Source organism: Globicephala melas, chromosome 8, assembly GCF_963455315.2.
Source record: "Globicephala melas chromosome 8, mGloMel1.2, whole genome shotgun sequence".
Taxonomy (NCBI): Eukaryota; Metazoa; Chordata; class Mammalia; order Artiodactyla; family Delphinidae; genus Globicephala; species Globicephala melas.
In genome coordinates, this window is record NC_083321.1 from 42168065 (window position 1) to 42186005 (window position 17941).

Consider the following 17941-nt stretch of genomic DNA (forward strand, 5'->3'; position numbering starts at 1 on the left):
ATGTGGGAAGAACCTGTCAATGTAAAACGGCTTCATATGTAAGGAGGGGATGCTGGGAATCCTCGGGTACTTCACCACATCACTGCTGTCTCCCCCTCCCCAAGGCCTGGCACTCCCATTTAAATGCTGATCCGACCTCCGTCCTGAGGGCTCAGCCCTTGGAAGGAAAGACAAGGCAGCCCTGGCGGACCAGTGGGAAAGGAAGCCGTGATTTGGCTGTTATTCTTCCAAAGGCTCCCTGGCACAACTGAAATCCTCACATAAGTATTTAATAATTAAATTGGTAACAACAGTTGGGGAACATTTTTGTCACCTTGCAGGATGATAACCATCACTAGGTATGAAAATCATTTAATTAAATCTATAGCTATATATTTTGAATGCTTTTCTAAGACAAATGTGTCATTTTGATGGCATATTTGTGAGTTTTTAAAGTTTACTTTTCTCATGCATGGTTAAGCAAAAAACTAGATTATTGGAGCCATAATTGGATACTCTTAAAAGGAGCATGAACTGGTACAGCCTTTTTGGAGGGCGATTAGGCAATATTGATTCAAATTTTAGATGGCAAACTACTTAGGCCAAAAGTCCCACTTTCAGGTGTCTATGAGCAGAAAAATTTCATGCAGAAGTTCACAGGTCGGTGTAACAATTTCCCCAGCAGCAATGGTTGCAATGGCAAAAATCGGCAACAACCTGGGTGTCTACCAATACAGGGATGATTAAATAAGCTTAAAATGCACCCATACCATGGAGTACAACTGTTACACATAATAAGGTACATTTATCTGTACATATGGACTTGAAAAGAAAACCATAACAATTGACAGCTTAAAAAAAAAAGGAAAACTGCAGAACTATAGGCATAGAGAGAGTCTATTTCTACAAAAGTAAAAATGTGTATGTTGGGCATGAGGGCAAAGGAGGTAGGAGTTAAGGGGATACAAGCAAATGAAAAAGTCCAGGACTATACCCACCAAAAAGTGCCAATCTCAGGGGAAGGTTGGGAGTGGGGAGGCGGGTGTCACAGAAGACCTTCTTCCTTTATGTTAATGCACTTCTTCAGGGCTGTCTAAATTTATTACAAGTGTATACTCTTTCATGATGGCAAAAAATTTTTTAAAGCTCATAGGATAATAGTAATTTAAAAAATTGCTTTCAAGGACTCCCCTAAAGTAAACACTGTGGGGCTCAGCACCGCCCCCCTCCTGCATATGCCCCCATTTCTGTGCGTGCTCACAGGCTGGAAGGGGGTATGGGCTTGCCTGAGGAAAGCCTACAAATGGGGATGGTCTCCAGTGTTAAGAATCCCAAACTCCTCTTTCAATAAGGATTCTGCCAATTACAACTATTTCAATGAGATGGCTAAAAACGACTAAGTATCTTCAATTGTTCAAATTTACATCATAAATTACTGAATTAAAGCAGGTCACTTGTGTTCAACCTCCCTTAAATAGAAGCAATCAAAATGTATCTCCTGCCTTATCCAACATTTTACACTGACTTATAAGTCTGGCTGAAGACTTTCAAAATTATTAATGAGGAAAATTCACAGGGAGGAGAGAAGGTGATTCTACTAAACCCAAAAGAGCCTAAATAAAACATTATAGCTACTTGGCTTATAAAAATGAAAACTTAGCAAGTGAAATAATCTTCTCTATGGTCAACGTTGCCGGTAAAAATAATTTTAAACTGATGCACAGTGTCTAAGAAATGTTGGTTACATTTAGCACAGATTACAAACTCAGTTACCTACAGGCCATGTACAGGAGCAGGGCTTGGGCAGGGCCGGGCAACTGGAGAAACAAGTCCCCATAAGAGGGCCCACCATACTTCATCACCGCCATGAGGGTCCAGCGCTGCTAGACTTTCGGATTTTTGTAAAGATCTGGAAATCCAGATTTCTAGATAATATCTACCAACTTTTAAATGTTACCCACTAACTTAAAGGTTTTAAAACATTGTGAGCACTTAACAAAATACATCTGCAGGCCAGATGCAGCCAATAAGTAGAGAATTTTCAACCTCTGTCTAAAAGTATCTACATTTTAAATTTTTGTTTGATTTCGTTTTTGGAAGGATGGGAGGAGACAATGAAATGGTATGGGATGGAGATAAACACAAGAAAGGCAAGCAGTTGATGTTAAGAAAATATTTCTAACATACTTGAGAAAGCAGTGGTATTTGTCTACATCAAACGCTGAATAAATTGCTTACATTTCTTCAGCTATATTAGGTACAAAACTCTGAGAGTGAGAATTTCTTGAGCAAATTCTCAGGAATTTGTCCTAAGCAAATGCCCACAATTTACTGTCAATGGACTTATGAGAACTTACTATACCACTATGTATTAAAAGTTTATCATAAAAAATTTAAAATAATATGAGCAGCCACAGAACTGATCCTCTGCGCCAGGGGCTCATCAGACATTGGGCACCTGGGATCACCAATGTGGGTCACACAGCCTCTGGTCAAGATTCCAATTAAGGCCTGTCTGACAAATCTCCCTCCAAAACAAAAACCAAAACCAGTAAAGAACTTAGACTCAACATCATAAAATTGTGCTCTGTCATTTTTTTCAAAGCCAAAACAATAAAAGAGTTATTTGTGCTAATAATAATATCTGCACACAATTTGCAATTCACAAAGTGCTTTTCCCACACACCCATCTCATTTACTGCTCACAGCCTTTACCTGTGCATTTTAGACTTTGTATGCTGTCCAAAGTCTTCTTACAATTATTGACAATGCTACTTTTCAAAAACAACAGTCAAATGATAACAAATATTTGGCATTTTCTACACACCGTGTACAGTGCTAAGCGTGTTTTCATTTCACCCTCACAAGAACCTCACAGAGGTGATTACTATGATCATCATCCTGTTATACAGGTGAGAAAACTGAGGCTTAGAGAGTGTGGGTCATCTGTCTTAAGCCCCACCACTAGTAGGTGCAGAGCCAACACTGTGAAGCAGGTCTGCTTCCAGGGCCTGAGACCATTGTGCTGGGTGTCCCAGAGGCTGTAGGGTGATCTCAGTTTGTTTGCAGCAAATGTAAGGAAGCCAGGGGCTTCCCTGGTGGCGCAGTGGTTGAGAGTCCGCCTGCCGATGCAGGGGACACGGGTTCGTGCCCCGGTCCGGGAAGATCCCACATGCCGCAGAGCGGCTGGGCCCGTGAGCCATGGCCGCTGAGCCTGCACGTCCGGAGCCTGTGCTCCGCAGCGGGAGAGGCCACAACAGTGAGAGGCCCGCGTACCGCCAAAAAAAAAAAAAAAAAAAAGATGTAAGGAAGCCGGAAGCCGTGGCTAGCGTCCTCCTGCTCCCCACCCCGCCCCTGCCCATGCCCACTTTCCCCACTTGGTCAGAAACCATTTTTTATTTTTCCCACTCAAAACCAGTGTGAATCTCTCAGAGCTCAGCCAGCCGGGCCCCGGAGGCCTGGTGAGGTGCCCCTGGGGGACCGGGCCTCCCTGCTGCCAGCTTGGGCAATGTAGCCTGGCGCCCTGCCAGCCTGCCAAGGTCTAGATGGGGCTTTCACATCACTGCTGTCTGAATGGGGTCTGGGAAGGGGGTCCTGATAGTCACAACAACCCTATGAAATGGTCGGAGAGGTACCAAAGTGGGGATGGGGGCGAGGGGAGGCGCCTTCAGCTAGACAGAGGAGGAAAGATCTGTTTAGCCAACAGCTCTGAAATATCTATTATTCAGAGCCCTACATTAGACCCCTGAGAGAAGGAGGCATGGTCTCTAATGTGCACGAGGATAAATTATGCAAGTAAAAACATCGAGCAAGAAACACCCCCCCCCCATACATACTCACCAGCACAGGTACACCCCACACACTCAGAATCATGGTGCAACTGCTCTTAGGGTAGTAACTTCGGTCCTCTTACCCCCTCTGTGTCCCCCTCAGCCCTGACTATACAAGACACTGCCCGGTCACAGAGGCCACACCAGGGATGGTCCCGAGCAGCTGCAGAAGGACAAGGAGGACAGGAACACAGGTCAGGATGGCCCATTGTGGTCAGAGCCATCCCAAGCGTGTGCAGGTCCAGAGGAGCAGAGGACAGGTGAGGGCTCTGTCCTGGGGGAAAAAAGGGGTCGACTTCTTTATACAAGGATGAGGACGGGTTCACAGGTGGAGGAAAGGCAGAGGGACAGACCCAGCTAGGGACAGATGCTTCCTTAGCGCCACTAGCTCTGACACGGAAACAGGAGGGGAGGGTGCAGGCTAAACTGTGGGGACCCCCCAGGGAGTTCACGTTCACAGCCCAGACTCTTGTGATGCAAGGGGCAAGGAGATCCAGCGGGTGAGCGGCTGTCTAGGCAGGCAGGCTGTCGGTCAACTCTGCCCTGAGTGCCTGCCTAGAGGTCAGGCTCCTGCCGTCCTGGGGCTTACCAGGCTGCCCAGAGGGAGAATGAACATTCATTCATCTATAACCACACAAACAAACGTAAAATGGCCTCTGGGGTGAGTGCTGAAATGAGTGGGAGGATGGGCTGCTGAAGGCCTGGCAGAGGGGCCTGCAGAGTAGAGAAGAATGGGCAGAAGCACAGACCCAGTCAGGCACCTGGGGACAAACCCTGCTCGCATGCCCACAACTGATCTGGGCCTCAGTTTCCTTGAAAGGTATCTTTGGGGTAATAATGATAACCCTGACCTCAGCCAACACCTACTGAGGCCCTAATACTAAGTGGTTACCCACCAAGCACTTTGACAATGTCTGCCCCATTGTGAGCAATCAATAAGCAGTATAAAGTGATAACAGTAATGGTGATGATAAGACCTAGGTTTCTTATCAAGGTCAGGGAAGGCCTCCCAAGAAGAAGCAAATCAGCTGATATCTGAAGGCTGAATGGGCATGAACCAGGCAAAGCAGAAGGCAAATGCATTCCATGCTGAGGGAAGAGCTTCTGGAAAGTCCCTGAAAGGGAAAGCAGCATCATCATCAGTATTTCCAGGCAAGAAAAGCAGCCCCAAGTGCCCGCTGGAGCACCCTGGTCAGTAGGACACGTCTGTGTTGAAAATGGCTTCTGCTTCAAGGAAGCCTTCCCAGATAACTGTGAACCCCCAAAGAAAACCTGCATTCTCCGCACAATTTCCCAGTTCTGTGGCAGAACCAGGAAGTGAAGGAGAGGCAACAGCATCAAACTGAAAGCCCCACATGAAAACATGAGAAGGTACCAGCCTAGCACCTAGGTGCATCACAGCAGCTCCCATGGTAAATACAGACACAGACCTGGCATCCCTTGCTCAGAGCCTCTTCCTATTTGCTACTCCTCAGTATTCACTGAGGACTTTACAAGGTTCCAAATGAAGATAAAGATGCCGTCGGGCACCTCCACAAAGGACCACCAGCTATCCTCATCCCCCAGCCAGAAAAGCACTCTCAGCTTGAATGTGAAAGGGAAAAGCTGTCAGTGGTTAGCAAGAATCATTATTTTGGCTAATTTAGGAAACTTGGGATTCATCCAGGAAGCTGGGTGGACCTTACTCCTCAGCATTCCTTGATGGACTATTTTTCACTTTGCATTGCTTTACTATCCCATCAACAACGGGAGTTAAAAATAAAAAAGTCAGGGGCAAAGAATATAGAGAAGATATATTCCCGAGGCCTCAGTAGGCTGAGATATGCAATAGGCAACCACAAACCCAGGCCCACAACAACCTATCCTGCCATCAAAACTGAGAAGCAAGGAGTCCCCACCCAACTCAATAGCCAATGAACCTCCAGTTTCAAATACATTTGATCACGTTATAAATCTGTTGTCTGGCTGCGCAAACAGACTTTGCTATCCTCACTCTTTCAACAAACACTTCCTGAACCAGGTACATAGTGCTGGCACCGAGAACCCAGAGATGTGTGTGTGCGTGTGTGTGTGTGTGTATGTGTGTTCCCCACCCTTAAGGAGCTCAGTTTACTGAGCATAACAGATAGTAAATCAACAGTTACGCCAATAAATGTTTTGGGAGAGAGAGAGATGCAGGGTGTTCTGGAAGCCAGGAGGAAGGTCACCTCCAGGTCACAGAGAAGTGCAGGGTGGGGAAGGAAGGTGTCCAGAAAATCAGAAACTTGACCCGAGTTAGTGAAATGGGGAGCAGGGGGTGGGTCATTCCCAGGAAAGGGCCCAGTTCTGGCAAAGGCACCAGGAAGTGATGGCTGTTGAAAGGCCGGGCTGATGTGAGAAATACGGGTTAGGGAAAAAGTGAAATAGGGAAGGTGGCCAAAGGCCAGTTATGAAAAGACTGCAGGCCCGCTGTGGGGGTTTAAGTTCTATTCTATAAGCAATGAGGAGCCCCTGGAGAATTTTAAGCAGGAGAAAGCCATGATAGATGTGTGAGTTAGAAACATCATGCTGCTAGGAAGTGGAGGTGGACTGAAGGAGGACAAAAGTGTGCCCGGGGAGACCAACCAAGAGGCTGCTGAAACAATCCAAATGAGGAGTCCTAAACGAAGGGGTAGGCAGGGAGTGACAAATTAGAACACGGGCTCTTCCAGAAAAGGTAGCCAATGGAAGACGACAGTTGAGGGAAAGGACAAAGCCAAGGGTGACTCCTGCAGTCGACATGACTGAGGGGGTGCAGTCCCACCCCAGGCAGGCACCACAGGGAGACAGACACACTGGGTACCAGGCGAGGGCTGAGTTGGAGGTGCCCACAGGATAGGAGCTAGGAAGGAGGGCTGGGCAGAGGTTCTGGGCTGGATCTGCAGATCTGGGTGACTTCAGGAGAGAGGTGAACAGTGGATGAGCTCACCGGGGAAGAATACTGGGACTGACCAGAAAGGGATCAAGCAAAACCTTATTAAGCTAAAGGTAGAGAAAAGAGAACCGGCACAGCAAGCTGCGGAGTCGAGGTCTACGGAGTTGGAGGAGAACCAGGGGGTGGCAGGCCAGACAGGAGGGTGAGCAGAGGAGAGGGGCCAGGAGGGGAGCGCTCAGCCCTGCCAGAGGTAGGAGGCTGCTCTGGCCCCAGGAGGGAGCTCTCGCTGCGGGGAGCAGTTAGCTGGGTGTTAGCAACCACAGCCAAGCAAAAGAATTAAAACAGAGTGGACAGCTTAGACGACATATGTGCAGTCACCCCAAAGTGCATTATTATGACTTTTTTCAGAGGATTATCCTGCCTGCCTGACCTCAGACTGCACATCTCACCTGTCTATTCTGTCTGTCTCCCCTGCTGGCTCATCTGCCTCACGAGGACAGAACCTGTCCTGTGTCACCTGCAAAACTGCAGTGCCGACGGCAGTGCCTGGCACACAGAGGTGAAGCTCCTTGCTCCAAGTTGCCTGGCTCACTAGAAACAACAAATATTCTATCAGCACATGCTACACGCCTGATACCAGGCTGGATGCTGGGGGTACGGTGGGAAACAAGTCAACGCAGGACCCTGGCCTCGGACCTTGAAGTTGGAGGTGAGCAGAGAGAGATGCAAGTATTTAAACAAAAAGTAGATTATAACTGCCTTAGAGCTAGGACTGGAATCTGACTGTCATGCCTTCTAGTGAGATTTCCTTTCCAAGCCCAAACCTGCCACCTTCTGCAACTAAATGAAAATTTCAGCAGGGGAAACAGTTAGTGTTTGAAGTTTGGCCTTAGTCTCCCCCAAGGATCCCATACTGCTTCCACACTTTTAATAGACTCCTAAGGAGCAGAAATACCCACCACAGCCTCTGAATATTTAACCTTAAGAACTCATTCTGTCTCCAGTCCTTCTATGTAAGTTAGAGGAGAAATTCCACACCCAGGTGGGAGAAAACAGAAAGTGGCCTAAACTAAGGGGGTCAGATAGGTCTGGGTTCAAATCCCTTGTAACCTCAGGCAACCTCTTGTGATTTAATTTCCTTATTGCTGAAGTGGGAACACTAATTCCTCTTTCACAGGTGGTTGCAAAGATGAAATAAAATGATACCTACAGAGTACTCGGCACTATGCCTGGGATATAGTGAGACTTCACTAAACGGAGGCTCCAAACCAGTTCCACCTGTTGCTTTTATGACTCCCTCTCTAACTGCTATATTTGCAAAAACCGACCCAAAGACTACTCAGAATTCAAACCAAGGAACATACACTCGAAATGCTTGGCACATAAATTGCTATCTAGTTGAGCGACTTGAGGAATTATCGCAAATTCCCATACTTGGGCAGACTCTGCAGTAAGGAGTTTAATTTCCGTTTCTTGCTCTACCCTATTTTCTCCTCCAACTCAGGCAAATGCAACTATTTCCCCAACAGATCACATCTTGTCTCATGGCAAGGGTCCAAACATGGGCTAGATTCCGTTGGTGCAAGTTATGACAGAGCTCAGAACACCACACCTCAAAGAAAGCATAAGAACGCAATCACAAGCCCAAGGTACACACAAACTCCCAAACACACTTGGCTCCAGAGACGGACAAGAGAACTGGTCGTGGCTTGCTTTGCTTGCCTCAAAGCTAAAGAAAGGGTTATTTTGGCATGCAGACGCTGAAATCTTTGTGTCTCCGTTCTTTTACCATCCAAACTCTCCGTAAGTGGTCACTTTTACTAATGTATCTGATTCTTTACCCGTCATTTATGATGGACCCTGTGCAACCTGGCTTCCTCCCCCCTTCCCCCCTCCCCACATCTCATTCTCAAGGCCAGCGGTAGCCACCTTGTCACCAATTCGGCAGCCTTCCCTCAGGTCCCTTCTCTGTGGTCTCTGCTGTCCCATCCTCCTCCCTTCCTGGGACTCTCTCCTTCAGCCCTCTGCTCATCACGGGGAGAACTTATTAATCCTATGGTTTCTGTTCTACACCTCTAGACCTACCCTTCCCAGCCCTGGCTTCAGCCCTGCATTTCTTTTTTTTTTAAAGATTTTTTTTGATGTGGACCATTTTTTAAAATAAATAAATAAATTTATTTATTTATTTTTGGCTGCGCTGGGTCTTCGTTGCTGCGCATGGGCTTTCTCTAGATGTGGTGAGTGGGGACTACTCATCACAGTGGCTTCTCTTGTTGCAGAGCACGGGCTCTAGGCACGTGAGCTTCAGTAGTTGTGGCTCATGGGCTCAGTAGTTGTGGCTCGCGGGCTCTAGAGTGCAGGCTCAGTAGTTGTGGCACACGGGCTTAATTGCTCCGCAGCATGTGGGATCTTCCCGGACCAGGGATCAAACCCGTGTCCCCAGCACTGGCAGGCAGGTTCTTAACTACAGTGCCACCAGGGAAGTCCCGATGTGGACAATTTTTAAAGTCTTTATTGAATTTGTTACAATAATGCTTCTGTTTTATGTTTTGGTATTTTGGCCACAAGGCATGTGGGATCTTAGCTCCTCAAGCAGGGATCAAACCCGCACCCGCTGCATTGGAAGGTGAAGTCTTAACCACTGGACTGCCTGGGAAGTCCCCAGCCCTGAATTTCTAATTGCCTACTAGACATATCCTGTGGATGAATCAGTACCATCTCAAATTCAGTGTATCAACAACTGGACGCATCAACTACCCTTCTCCATCCCCAATAGCCACATTTCTGTCAATGTTACCATTGTGAACTATCAAGTTTAAACTTTCATCTTCTTTGGCTCCTGTCTTTAAAGTCTAAGAAGACCATAAATCCTACCATTCTTCCTTTGCAATATCTCTCCTATTGGACCTTTTCTCCATTTTAAGCACTGTTAACCACATGACCTCACACCTGGATTGCTACTGCTGCCTTGGAACAGGACCCATGCTTCTTGTCCAGCTATCAGATGAATGCTCCTAACTTGTTACTTTGGCCATTTCACTTCTTTGCCCCAAATAACTTCAATGGCTTCCCACTGCCTTCAGGACAAAGTCCAAGTGCCTTAGCCCAGCACAGCATTCAGGGTCTAGAAAAGGAGTGGGCAAACTATAGCCCACAGGCCAAATCCGGCCCACGACCTGTTTCTGTAAATAAAGCTTTTTTGGAACACAGCCACACCGTCATACACATATTAACTATGGCTGCTTTCCCACTATAATGGCAGAGTTGAGTAGCTATGACAGAAACCATATGGCCTAGGAAGCCAAAAATATTTACCATCTGATCCTTTACAGGAAAAATTTGCTGACCCTGGTCTAGAATAGAATAATCAACCACCAGCAGATCCTGAAGAAGTTCTTACTCACCACTCCTTTGGATGAAGTTTTTGTTCCTGTGGGTCTTCTGCTGAGCCCACTTTCTTTACATCTTACACCCACCTTCTCAAGCCTGAAAAGCTTATTTCACTCCCCCCCGGACTGGTCCATCCTTCAAAATGCAGCCAAAGCTGCACCTCTCTGTGAGGCCAGCTGCGTCCATCCCTTGCACCCCTGGGTGTTTCTCCTCTGGCTTCTCCCTCTGCACCTACTGCAGAAACCTACAGTGGGATCCACTTCTCCTGTGGATCTTTTCCACCTATACTGTAGGCTTCTCTAGGGTCCAGGCTTGGTACCCTTCACAGAGCAGCACCAATGATAACTACCTTGCCCTTCATTCCAAATACCAATCCTTGACAGCATAATTTGGTAAGAAGGCATCAAACAAACTTACCAATGAAGGCCTAGCATTCCACATTTGAAAAGTTAAGCTTGGGTCCAAAAGCATGCACTCTAGCCAGCACCACCTAAAAGCCAATGAAATAAGAGTTTAACTTTAAAAGAGAATATTTACATGTTTTCTTTAAATTTACAACCCCAATAAGTTTTGATTTACTGTCCTCCCAGGATGTCTATCTCTGCTTCTCTGCCTAGAAAATACTGCTCATCCTTCAAATCCACTGGACAGCCTTTCCCTGGAAGCCATCCCAGTGTCCCTGACAGGCCAGGCACCCTCCTCTCGGCTCCCATGGAACCTCGGTGAGACATTTATGGTAACATGCGGTACAATGTAGCATAATTTCTTATTTGGGAATGGAGTCCCTAGACTGTAGGCTTATCAAGAGAAGCGATCTGAGAAATTCACCCCTTCCCTTACCTCCAGTGCCTAGAATACTACGGGCATTTAGACAGTCCTCAATAAATATTTGTAAAATGGGTGGAAAAATAACCTACTCAATTCATGAACACATGCCCAGGCATCTAAAATTCTGCTAGGCCGCAATTTTCATCAGAGAAATGCATGCTTCAATCCCACTGCTTTTAATAGGCAACGGGTTTAACAGGAAGGATTAATGAGATTAAGCTTCTAAATGCACATCTCTGGAATGACACTCCCATGGGCAGAAACCTTTAGAGGCTCCCAGAGCCCAAGAAGGCAAGCCCAACTCCACAGCCAGGCTGCCAGGCCTGCAGCAACTGGCTCAGCCTGAGTCTGCAGCCTCAGCTCCTGTGATCTCCCCCAGCGGATGCTTCAATCTAGACAGATAGGACTGGTGCCCAGACCCTTCTCTCAGCATTCCTTCCAGCTGGATGTCTTCCTCCCCTTCTCTCCACATGATCTCCCTCTACTGAAATGACTTCCATTTCAACATCATATTCCCAACCAAGGTCATGGTGGGGCTCAATAAGATTTTTTTTTCCTTTCTGATTTTGTGTGTGTGTGCGTATGTGGTGGTAAAACACACATAACAAAATTTACAAGCTTAGCCATTTTTAAGTGTGCAGTTCAGTGGTATTACACACATTCACACTGTTGTGCAACTACTACCAGTCATCTCCAGAACTTTTTTTTCATCTGCAAAACTGAACCTTTATACCCCTTAAACAACAACTCTACCTTCTCCCTTCCTCTCAGTCCATGGCACTCAAAAAGTTTTTGTGGAATGAATGAATGAATCATTGAACGAATGAAGACATGAATTAATCTGACCTCAACCCTCCCCACAAAAGCCAGAAGTACTGTCTGTTTCTGCTGGGCTCCCACGATACTATCTTCACATCTTTCTCAGACTTGTTTCAATCAATCTTAAATGACCCTTTTTTGCACACCTGTATTCTCCTTCAAGGCGGGAACTATGACTTATTTGAAAGGCTAAGTTTGGGTCCAAAAGCACGCATTTAGCTTCTCCTCCATGTTGTTAGATCCAAAGGGTGAGTCTGAGTCCTCCTCTTACAGCTTTTGCTACCAGTGAATCAAGCCCTCTTGTTTGACCACTCTCTTCACTTGGCTTCCAGGCTAGCACTCTGGGTTTTCCATCTACCTCACTGGCTGTTCTTTCCCTTTGCTGGTTCTTCCTCATCTCCCCACCTCTTAATGTAAGAGTGCCCCAGGGCTCGGTCCTGGTTCTCCTGTCTTCTCTGTATTCCTTCAATCACCCCCTGGGTGATCTCACCTAGTCTCATATTACCTATAGGCTGAGGATGCCCAGATTTCTCTCCAAGTGCAGACCTCACCTCTGGACTCCTGGCTAATATATCCTACTGCCTGTTTCAGGTAAGATGTCAAGTGGACAGGAGGTCTGTGTGAGATGTGTTCCATGTCTCAAACTTGACACGTCTCACACAGACCCCTGATCTTCCCCCAGACCTGCTCCTCCAGAATCTTATCCATCTCAGTTTAAGGCCATGGTCTTCCAGTTGCCCAGGCCAAAGATTCGGAGTCCTTCTCGTCTTGTCTCGTCTCTTTCTCTCTTATTCTCTATCCAATCCTCTGGTTTTTACCTTCAAAATATATTCACAGTGTGACCATTTCTCACCTCCTCCACCATTACCAGCCTAGATTATTGCAATAGCCTCCTAATTGGTGTCCCTGCTTTCCCTGCTTCTATTTTTGGTGTCACTCCCACTTCCACCCATAGCCTATTCTCAATACAGGAGGGAATCTGTTACAACATAAATCAGATTATGTCATTTCTTTGCTTAAAATTCTTGCAAGCCTTCCCAGCAAGGACAACGCCAAAAGGATAAATGTTTCCAGAGCAGACCTGCAGGCCCTGGGGCAGCGATGGGGGAGGCAGGGCCTTCAGGCCTGCGTCTTCCTCTCAACCATCTATTTCTCGACTGGCAGTCCTGACCCTCCTATTATCTGATTCCTTAAAGAAAAGAAACTTTTTAAAGGGAGAAAAGTAGAATCAATCAGCTTCCTTTTCCAGTTAGGACACCACAAGAAGCCAGTAACACCCACATTTCTTAAGAAGCAATAAGAAAGATATGTCAAGTCTGCCACCACTTAATGACTAGTTTCCAAAGAGAAAGCTAGCCTCTCAGGGAACAGTTGGTGCTGGTGGTGAGTCCTCCTGAAGCACCCCCTGCCCCCTCCAGCTGTTCACCACGCCCTATTTGCCTAATTGTCTCCAGACTCTGTCCCCCTCCTCAACCCCTCGACGCTGTGGCTGGAGGGTGAAGTCCAAATGACATAAGGATCCAAAGACTTGAATTAGCTCAGGTCTCATCTGTTCTCCCCAGAACTACAGCAGCAGCCTCTCTACCAGTCTCCCCAGCTCTCCTCATTTACTTATTTCCAACTACAACTTTACACAGTGATAATTTTAAGAAAACCTAAATTTGATCAAGTCCCCTGCTTTAAAACTCTCCAAAGAGTTCCTACATTGCCATACTATAAATTCTTCAGAAGATATTATACAGTGAACCATAGTAAATATTCTTTTCTATCTTCCGTAGATGCTTTTCTTCTGCCTTCTTCCTTAAAAGTCCTTGCTTGCGAGCCCCCTGGTGGCCTAGTGGTTAGGATTCCGAGCTTTCACTGCCATGGCCCGGGTTCAATCCCTGGTCGGGGAACTGAGATCCTGCAAGCCATGCAGTGTGGCCAAAAAAAAAAAAAAAAAGGCCTGGCTTGATCTAATGGGGGTGGGTAAACCATCCGGCTCAGATTAGTCTACTCCCTGCAACAGTAATAGGTCAAAAAGGATAAGCACATCGCCCAAGCTGGGCCAACCATAGCCTTTCTCTAGGATCAATATATGGATGCAGAGAAAGGAGTTCTCCCTTCACTGGAATTGGTAAGCGGGAGCTGTCAGCAGTGGTGCCCCCCAGGGAGGGTGGCCTGTCTGCAGTAGGAAAGACTGATGTCAACACACAAAGAATGTAAGGTGCCAGAGAGACCACCAGCAGCGTCAACTCCCATTCCAGAACCTCTTGCTTTTGTGAACTCCTACAGCACCCTTCCCAGTTATGGAACCAAGAACTACCCACTTATGCCTCAGCTAGCTGGAGTCCCAACAGGCCCGCCATGACGTTTCCTGTATCTGTGCCTTTCCCCACAATGTTTCCTCTGCCCAGAATGTGTGCTCCTTGGGTTTTACACAGCAGCCAGGCTTTCTCTGCGGAGCCGGCCCTGAAGGGAAGCACAGTTAGTCCAATCTTCCGGTCATGCTCTAAAAGGCCTAGAATATACCTACTCTGTTACACTTACACCACTCCCCTAGCTCCCCAATCTCCTAGCTAGTTGCCCAAGCTAGAAACCTCAGACTCACCTGGTCCTCGGACTTCCTTGTGGCCCGCATGGACTCTCCCTTCTTCCTTTCTGCCCCACGTCTGCTGTCGCAGTCCAGAAATGCATCCTCACCTCCCTGGGCCCAGGCACCAGCCTCCGGGTCTCTCTGCCACTCCCCTCCCCATCCCTCCACACTGCTGCAGAGTTGAACCTCCAACATCCCTCCTGCCACCTACAGAGTCAAACCCCTGGCGTGAAGGCCCTTCACACACTGGCTTCAACCCAATCCTCTAATTTCTCCCAACCACTTCCACTTCCAGGAGGATGCGGTAGACACACCTTTCCCTATTCCACCTGCTGTGCACAACAAAAACCCCTGCACGTGATATGTAAAACAAACAAGAGAGGACTCTGAAAGGCGGAGTGAAGAAGGCAGACCAGTGAGGGGCCTCAGGCCTGGAGGAAGGACACCATGGTGAGTGGCCTGCATTTTCTTTTTGCCTCACTTGGAACGGAAGAACCTGGAGATGCCAACAAGCACAGACGAAAAAGGCTCCAACAAAAGCTTGCTGCCTCGAGCAAGATAGACAACTTTTAGATAGTAACTGCCCTATATCAGCCAAACACCACAGAAAACCCCATGGTCCCACCCACACCCATACAACAAAGTGCAAATGACATGTGCAAAAATCATCTACAGCTAACCATACACTTAATGGTGAAAGACTGAATGCTGCCCCCCAGGATTAGGAATAGGCAATGCTGCCCACTCTTACTCAGCAAAGAGCCAGCACAAGAGGCAACAAACGGAAATAAAACAGATTGGAAAGGAAGAAATCATCTGTATTTGTAGATTATGTGATTGTCTAGATAGAAAATCCTGTGGAATATACAAAAAAAAAAAGCCTGCAACTAATTAGTGAGTTTATCTAGGATGTAGGATACAAAATAAAAACTCAATTGTTTTTCTGTATACTAGCAATGAACATGTGGACACTGAAATTAAAAATACAGTACCATTCACAATCACTAAAAAAAGAAAAGAAAAAAAAGAAAATGAAAGAAACACTCAGGTGTAAATATAATTTCTTCCAGCAAATCACTGTATGATCTAGCCACATGGGTCTACTCTGTCAGGAGGGCAGGAACAGTACATTTGTTTCCCTCTCCAATGAAACCAAAATACCCAGCCAGTGCCCAGCACCTAGTAGGCATGCAATATTTGCTGCCACAGCTCGTACCCTGCTCTGTTTAAGATAGACTTTCTTCCCCTTATGCTCCTAATGGGAGCACCATCTACTAAAAAATTCCATCTCTCATTTCTGCCTTGGCAGGTCATGATTGCCAAGTAAGAACCAGGAAAACTGCTTCCGCTTCCACTCCCAAACACACTTATATTCTTACATTACACACAGCATGGATTGGAAGTGGCCTCTGCAGGTATCTCTTGGTTACCCAGGGGGACACTGGGTCCCTTCCACATCAGTCCAAGGGGCCCCAAGACTCAGTCCAAAGATCCCAGGCAATGATGTGAGACCATTGCCAAAGTTGTTCCATCCAGGCTCTGTGCTGGGAGGAGCTACAGATGTCCTCCCTCTGTCTGAAAGCTCAGTTGTGGAAAAGAATTGCCCATCTGTGCTAAAGAAAGTACTGTGGAGGAGAAGAGGCTACGCGAGATACATCAGGGCCCAGAGGGCATCCAGATATCTTTTTTCAAAAACTTTCCCCCTCTTTTTACTTCTGTGGGTAGAAAGTGAGTCTAATAGTCATTAAGCAAAAGCCAAGAATCTCAGAACTATCCCGATTCCTTTCTTTCTGTCACACACCACCACCAACCCCGCAGCAAAACCTGTTGTTCCACTTTCAGAACAGATCTCAAATCCAACCACTTCTCCGCACCTCCACCATCACCACCACTCGGGACCTGGCTGCTCTCACCACTCACTGGGTAACGAACGGCAACAGACTCGACTTCTCTCCCTGAGTCCTCCCTCAACACAGTAGTCAGGGTGAGCCTTTCATGATGCAACTCAGATCAGTCACTCACAATGCAACCAAGTCCTGACAATGACCTTAATGGCCTGGCCCCCTTCACTTCCCTGCCTTCACTTTCCACCATGTCCTCATCTTCTCCTCGCTCCACTCCAGCCACCTTAGCCACCTTTACTTGCTGTTCCCATGCCTAATGCTCTATCCCAGTTAAACCCACGACTCACTTCTTCCCCTCATTCACCACTACACTATGAGTTCACCAAAACCCTTTTTTTTTTTACCTTGTGAGCATATGGCTGGACTACATTTCCCAGCCCTCCTTGCAGTTAGGAGTACACTGAGTGTGACTGAGTTCTGGGTGGGAGGGATGCATGCTTCTTCCAGACTGGCCCACAAAAACCTCCCCACAAAGTCCTCTCTCTTTTTCCTCACCCTCCAGCTGAATGGAAAGGAATCTGAGGGCCTTGAAGAGGGCAGAGCCACAAGATAGAAGAAGTGTGGGTCCCTCAATAACCACCAGGAAGGATGCCTGCTTAACCAGGAGCAGCCACATTGGAACTTTTCTATATGAGAAATAAAAGTTCTCTTGGGTTGATATGCTGAGATTTGGGGGGCTGTTTGCTATTCAACCTAACAATTTGGTCTCCTTCTCAATGAGGCCTTCTTTGATTGCTCTATTTAAAATGCTCCCAACGCTTCTTAGCTGACTGCCTTGCTTTCTTTTTCTCCACAGTCCTTATTACCATATAGCGTACTGTATATTTTATTTATTATTTTTTTCTCTACCTCCCCAAATTTGAATGTAAGCTGAAGGCAGGAATTTTTGCTTTTTTTTGTCATATCCCCTGGGTCTAGAACAGTGCTTGGAATGTTGTAGACAATCATGTGTTGTTGAATGAATGAATAAATGAATAAATGAATGAATGAATGGACTACATGGGCTCCAAGGTCAGAAAGGCCTTGGAGTGGAGGCCCACTCTGCCATTTACTACCTGTGTGACCTGGGGCAAGTTACTCTCCCTCTGTAAGACTCATTTCCTTCAACTGTAAAATGGGGGTAACAGTGCCTTCTTTATAGGGACTGGGAATAATTAAGATCATGAACATAAATCTTTCAGTATAGTGCCTGGAAACAGCTCAGGCTCCATACACGCTAATTACCAGCACTGTCAACTCAAGGCCAGAGGACAAGACTGGGTGTCAGGTGCTGGCCAAGTCACTGGTAGGGACACCTAGCAGAGAGGAAGAAACTGAATGGATTATTTACATGCACAAACTCTTCTAGAAGAAATCGTGGCAAATACCTAGGTAGTGAAATTCAAGAGCAGCCTAAAAGTTCTCAGTAAATTGCAAACGATCAGAAAAACATGACAACTGGTGTCAGGGGTGATGAAAAGTCTGCAGAAAAGCACTGCTCTGGAGAGAGCACAACCCCAATGATGAGAGATCACTTTGTGCCTTTTAAGAAACAATTTTCACAGCAAAGCTCCAGAAAAGAGAGGCCTCTTGCATCATGAGGACAAGGTAATAAGGCTATAAAAATGGAACTCAAATAAACGACACACAGAGCCTACATGGGCCCAATTTTCCAGGAAAAACAGTGATCGCTACAGCATTCAGATGAGGCAGTCACACTTGTGCCTGAGCATAGCAAATAGCT

At 46.6% G+C, this 17941-nt stretch overlaps 1 protein-coding gene across 8 annotated transcripts in view; it reads right to left on the bottom strand.

The window, feature by feature from the left end:
* The window catches only part of BMAL1 (basic helix-loop-helix ARNT like 1), a 104326-nt gene that overhangs the window by 62933 nt on the left and 23452 nt on the right, over positions 1-17941 (bottom strand). For 5 of the 8 annotated variants that reach the window (XM_060303490.1, XM_060303488.2, XM_060303485.2 and 2 more), the window contains exon 2: positions 10510-10582. The exons of 2 other annotated variants lie outside the window; for them this stretch is intronic. The gene's annotated coding sequence lies outside the window, so the exon portion shown is untranslated. Of the gene's footprint in view, positions 1-10509; positions 10583-14329; positions 14400-17941 lie in introns of those variants that run through there. One more of the 8 variants, XM_030831441.3, reaches the window with a different exon arrangement.